The 6,542-nt window shown below is 42.8% G+C and overlaps 1 long non-coding RNA gene across 1 annotated transcript in view; it reads left to right on the forward strand.

Moving 5' to 3' along the window:
- Positions 1-6,530, forward strand: part of LOC145719006 (uncharacterized) — a 7,244-nt gene extending 714 nt beyond the window's left edge. The window contains exons 2-3 of the long non-coding RNA XR_014142136.1: positions 162-330; positions 4,850-6,530. This is a non-coding gene — a long non-coding RNA (uncharacterized LOC145719006). The remainder of the gene's footprint in view (positions 1-161; positions 331-4,849) is intronic.
- The last annotated feature ends 12 nt before the right edge of the window (positions 6,531-6,542 follow it).

A 6,542-nucleotide genomic window follows, 5' to 3' on the forward strand; every position in this document is an offset into this window, starting at 1 on the left:
CCAGAAAACAAGTTTTGATTCAGGCGAAATTGCCCAGCTGTGCGCCCTTTGCGCCCACAGTGTACCTGAGCGCTAGCGCTCCGGGAGCCGCCTCACCTCGTTGCCCCTCTTCACCATCTTCCGACTTCCAGAGTGCTATAGCTTGTCTTGTTTTGTTTTAGGTCACACATGGTCCCTGGCGGCATCAGAGGCCAGAGGCGCCTCTCCCGTCGCCGGTCTCCCTCCTTGACACCGGGGAGCCCTTTCCTCCCACCTCGAAGAGCAGCCCGGCAGGGAGGCAGGCAGGCAAGCATGAGCAGCGGTTCTAGCAGTTTCCTGTGGAAGTGTGAGGTGAGTTGTTTATTCCCCAGGCTCTCTCCAGCTGCTGCATCAGGTAAATTACATTATCGAAAGCCAAAACTGTTGTGAGGTGACCATCTCTCCCAGCACCTTCTTTGCACAACACCCCTCATTCTCCTGTCGTGATGTAGGGTGCTAATGGTCTCTGCTGGCGCCAGCCTTGGAATGCTTCCCCATCCACTGTTGTCTTTCTTTAACTTGCCCACACCCGCCCTTTGTAGATAATCACTTTGTCAAACGCTCCTCAATTACTGAGCTGGAGCGTGCATTTGTTGCACATGGCAAAGCTGATTCTTACAGGCCCCACTTACTAGTATACAATCACTCCAAAATATTTAGTAAACCAAAATATTTAGTCCTGGGGCATTTCAGAAGCAGGGCATAGAAAGAGGTTCCAGCAGAGCCAACTGAGAATGAGTGTCTGCTGAAGTAAAAGGAAAACCAGGAGAGTGGGATATCATGGAAGCCAAGGAAATAGGCTCCCTAGGAGGATGGTGAGGATAGAAAAGTCCAATTGTGGAAATGAAAGTCTCATTGTAGAGGTTTAGGAGAGGCTGGAAAATGAAAGATGGAGATGGTGAATATATGCAGCTAAGTTGACTTTTTTTTTTTAAGATTTTATTTCTGGGGCACCTGGGTGGCTCAGTTGTTAAGTATCTGCCTTTGGCTCAAGTCATGATCTCAAGGTCCTGGGATGGAGCCCTGTGTTGGGCTCCCTGCTCAGTGGGGAGCCTCCTTCTCCCCCTCCCTCTGCTGTTCCCCCTGCTTGTGCTTTCTCTCACTCTGTCTCCCTCTCTCTGTCAAATAAATAAATAAAATCTTTTTAAAAAGAAAAAAAGAAAGAGAAGTTGAGATAATGCAAATATTCTGCTTCTCATTAAAGTCTCCCCTCCATATTTGATATCCATTAGCAACTCCTGTCCAAATAAACTTTTAGAGCTTTCTGCCCACGGGTCCTGTCCCCATGCTCTAATGAAACCACCTTTTCTGCATCTAAAAAAAATAAAAAATAAAATAAACTTTTAATGTATTGGTTGCAAAATGATTTTTTCAATGCTAGCACTCTCTATACATTTGTCCATTGAAATTCTGTTTTAAGAAAGAATCTCCCATTCTTCTCTTTCAATTTGTCTATTTTAAAATTAGTATAGATGAAAGGATTTCTATCTTTACAAAGTATAATCCATTCTCTCCCTATTTTGATCTCCATATTCTTTTTTTTAAGATTTTATTTATTTATTTGAGAGAGAGAATAAGAGAGAGAGAGCATGAGCTGGGGGAGAAGCAGACAGAGAGGGAGAGGCAGACTCCCCGATGAACAGGGAGCCTAATGCGGGGCTCAATCCCAGGACTCTGGGATCATGACCTGAGCTGAAGGCAGCTGCTCAACCAACTGAGCCACCCAGGAGCCCCTGATCTTCAAATTCTTTTTTTTTTTTTTTTTTTTTTAGATTTTATTTATTTATTTGGGAGAGAGAATGAGAGAGAGAGAGAGCATGAGAAGGGGGAGGGTCAGAGGGAGAAGCAGACTCCCCGCTGAGCGGGGAGCCCGATGCGGGACTCGATCCCGGGACTCCAGGATCATGACCTGAGCCGAAGGCAGTGGCTTAACCAACTGAGCCACCCAGGCGCCCCTGATCTTCAAATTCTTAAGTGCTTTTGCAGTGAAGCAGAGAAATGAGGTAGCTGAAGATAAATGAAGGATTTTCTAGATTTTTAAAAAATGCGTTCTATAAATGTGGGTTTGTGTCCCAAGGGAATGAATGCATAGTTAAGGAGAAATTCTCAATGAAGGACAGTGGATATATTTTCCCTTTAAGTAGGTGAAAGGAGATGTAATACAAAGAGAGCTTGGCCTTAAATAGAACATCTTTAAAGAAAACATTCTTGGGGCGCCTGGGTGGCTCAGTCGTTAAGCGTCTGCCTTCCGCTCAGGTCATGATCCCAGAGTCCTGGGATTGAGCCCTGCGTTGGGCTCTCTGCTCAGTGGAAAGCCTGCTTCTCCCTCTCCCACTCCCCCTGCTTGTGTTCCCTCTCTCGCTGTTGTCTCTCTCTGTCAAATAAATAAATAAAATCTTTAAAAAAAAAAAAAGAAAAGAAAAACATTCTTTGAAATTCACCATCAACAGTTCATCTTTATTCTTCCTCTACATTGTACATAGTGTGAAAGGCAATCTCCTTATTCCACTGTGTGATGGAAATTTAGTTTGATCACATTGCTGCACTGTCACACCTGTTGCAGTTTGTTTCAGCCATCTTTTAGCCGTGACACTTACATGGCCAAAGAGCAGGCAAAAGGTCTGCAACGTCCCTTAGGGTGCCTTGCAACAGCGACCATTCTGAGGTAATTCTGTCCTTTTCTGCCAAACAGGCAGCATCCAATCAAGCAGCAAAATGTCTTATTTTCTTACAAATGCTTCCTAAATGTTCCAAAAATTATTTCTAGGACTGTACAGCATCGTTTGCTTTCTGAGAGATACATCTTGGTTCCCTTCTGGATGGGATGTGGATGTGAATGCCACAAATTTCTCTACTCCTAGGAGTTCCATCTATGACTCTTCTCCAATTTGTTGATTTTGTGCATATTGTCTGTAGGGGATAATGATCACAGGGCATTTTGAGTTACTTCTCGTTAATTCCATGGGGATGTTTCTAGAATCTTTGTCCCTTTTACACACTGGCCTCATTTTGAGAGCTTCTCTCATAATAAGAAAAGTCAATTCCGTGGAATGTAGACTCTCCTAGAACTTAACAAGGACAGGAACTTGAGCAGAGGGAACAGTAACTTGTTAAAGGTAATGTTTGCTAGGGAATTTTTATTTATTTATTTATTTTACATTTTGATTATTTATTTGTCAGGGAGAGTGAGAGCATAAGCAGGGGGGATGGCAGGCAGAGGGAGAAGCAGGCTCCCTGCTGAGCAAGGAGCCAGACAGTCCCAGGATCCTGGGATCATGACAAGAGCCAAAGGCAGACGCTCAACCAACTGAGCCACCCAGGTGCCCCTACCAATGAGTTTAAATATATAATGTATATTCCACAAAGAACAAAAGTATTACTCTTGAAATCCGGGGAAAGATCAAGATAAAAACAAATTCCTAACAATGCCTCCACTTCAACTTTATGTCTTTCCTTTCTTACATGCTTTCATTTGAAATAAAGGCCAATCAAAAAAATCAAACTACTTAAAGAATCACTAATGTCCTTGGTATCTATCTATTGATTTCATTAATTCCTTAAATAAAGAACCACTAATGTCCTTGGTATATATTGATTTCATTAATTCCTTAATGTCAATGTGCTCCAGGCAAAGACCACCAGGAATACACTTGCAGTTGAATAAGTTGGTTTATTACTCATCACACAAGATGAACTTATACGATGGGCAACCATGGGGTCTCAATATGAGGGTTTAGACATATTATAGGATATGTTTGGGCTTGTTTACTGACCCTGTGGAGGGTTTCAGCAAGCAGCTTTTGTTCTGCATTAGATACTGTGAAGATTCAAGGGTAATTTTATGAGTCAATATATTTTTTAAAAGATTTATTTATTTATTTGAGAGAGAGAGATTATATGTAAGCAGGGGAAGAGGCAGAGGGAGAGAGAAAATTGTCAAGCAGACTCCTCACCGAGCAGGGAGGCTCATGTGGGGCACCATCCCAGGACCCTGAGATCATGACCTGAGCAGAAATCAAGAATCGGACGCTCAATCGACTGAGCCACCCAGGTGCCCCTCTATGCCCACTCAATATCTTAATAAATCTCTCTGGAAGGATGGAAGTCTGGGCAGAGAGCATCGCTAAAATTGGCAAAAAAGCAGCAGTCCACTGATATCATTGAGGACAGGCATGTTTTCTTATTTTTGTGGTTAGGGTAATGTTCATGTTTTTGTCTCTGATCAGATATGATTATGGGGTGGTCTTGTTTTTGTCTTGATCTGTTATTGGCACTGGATGGCCTTGTGTGATGATGATGTTCTAGGAAACTATTTATATTCAACTGAAGAACATCAGTGCCTACCTATGAGTCCCAGGCTAGCTCATGGCAACACAGGCATCGTACGAAGCACCATCCTGCTCTTGGATGTCAGGGCTGCTTTGGTCTTTCTAGGTGCTAAAATATAATAAAATAGAGACTAGGTTTGAAAATCTCCCAAGCAGACATAATGATTAGCCACATAAGCAAATTAAATCAACTGATGCCAGGAACATAAGCGAAACTTAGGTTATTTCTTGTAAATGCCTCTGGTTTTCATAAATGAAGCATACCTTCCCAAGATAGCATAAGAATTACTTTTAACCAATCAATGCCCAACCACCTGGAAACCCCCATTGTAATAACCAATCATTGTAAAGGTCAGATTCCTCACTATCATTTTATAAACCACCCTGTAACATCAAAGCCCTGAACTTCAGACCACTTTTGCACTTGTATTTTCCCTCTTTGTGAACAGCTTGCTCCTTACTGAAGTATTTATATTTATTTTTTGGTATAATTTTTTGTATAGTTACTGGCATCGGAAGTGGGATTTGAAAAAGACCCCTGAAGAACCTCCAGTCCAGTAACTGAGTGCGGTACCCAAGGAGTCCATTGTGCTCCCTGCTTTCTTGCTGACCATGGAGTTCCAGGTAATTTCTCCCAAATCCAAGCTCCACTCCCTTATGTTGACCTCTCCAACTGACTGAGCAACTTCGTGGAAGCTTCTTGGTAAGTCACACTCCTATCTGTAAGGAGAGAATGCCCATGCTTCCCTGGGTTTTGGAGCAGTGGTAAATTCCTTGACTCCCAATAGATTTGTTACCTTAGGAAATCTAAAGGCAGAGATGGGTTCCAACTGATCCAAAACTTGGATCGGGATCTTGTGCCTTTTTGGAAAACTGGTAAATTTGTGGATAATCTGAAGTTGCAGTGGCCACTTTAGGGAAACTTTAACTTCGATAAGAAAGTCTATTTCAGGGGTGCCCTTAAAAAGAGAGAATCCCAAATCTCTCCAGGACAAGGCAATGCATTCTCTTATTGGTATGCAGAAGTTTCTAAAAAAAAACAAAAACTCCAAAAATAGGTTCTCTGAAAATTTTGTTATACCAGTAAATTAAAAAGCTTTAATGAAAACCTGTACCCATCCCAGCAGGCAAGCTTAACTTACACCATCTGCCAAAAACACAGTTTGGACCCAGTTATTCTTTTGAGCTTTGAATTATTATACCTGACACATGGCTAACATTTTAAAATGATTGCTGTAATATTTGAATTTGTGTGTTTATGTATATCTATGTATGAATATATATTATTGTGTGCTAAAACTGCAGTAGAGGACTAATGTTAGCCTTCAGTGGGCCATTTCAAGTGATCTCAAGGAGATATCAAAAACAGGAACAACTGGAAAACCAGTTAAGTAGAGGTATGCAAGCAATATTTTTGAACAATCAGATATGACAGAAACATAATATATTAAAATGACCTAAGGGTCTTTCACATGTCTGTGTGGATATCAGTAAACCTTAATTTTTACAACCAAATTATACCTTGTGATGTGAAGACCTGCTTGCAAGTACCAATACCCCCTTACCCTCTTTGTATGTATGATCTCCAATAGCTAACAAGCTTGGGAGCAGTTCTTCAGAACATCTGAAATACTATCTCCTGGGCTATAATCTTCAGTAAGAAAATGCATAAAGCATTTACTAAGATACTTTGAGGATTGCTTTTGGTTGACATTAGGTATAGGTGTTATTTTTTTAAGAGCTCTAAGTAATAATCAAAAAGGGGAAGTGTCTGTATAAATTATATCTTAAACTCTCAGAAATACAGAAACAAACCCAGATGTTTTCCAGGTATACAAGAATTGGGATAATCTTCAGTAAATTCAAGCCGCGATTTCTCTTTATCTCTAACGCTGGGAGCACCGAGCCCAGCGGCGGGTTGCGGGCAGCCAGCTCCCTCCCCGGAGCCCGACCCCTCCCGCACTTGCACCGCTCTGGGCTCCGTGCGCTCCGCTGCCCGTCCCAGCTCCGTTGGGTGCCCCCTTGGGCGCCTGTCAGCCTCGGCTCCACGACGAGCACGGCCGACCGTGCGCCCTCCCACTTTCTGCCAAGCAGAGCCTGGCTGGCCCTCTCCCGGTGGCGGTGTGTTTCGCTGGCATCCGCCCTCTTTTCGCTCAGCCGGGGGGTTCCGTTCGCGGCCGCAGTGGAGCCGGGAAG

The sequence above is a fragment of the Leptonychotes weddellii genome, unplaced genomic scaffold, assembly GCF_054177405.1.
Source record: "Leptonychotes weddellii isolate Sample4059 unplaced genomic scaffold, ASM5417740v2 HiC_scaffold_2785, whole genome shotgun sequence".
Lineage (NCBI taxonomy): Eukaryota > Metazoa > Chordata > Mammalia > Carnivora > Phocidae > Leptonychotes > Leptonychotes weddellii.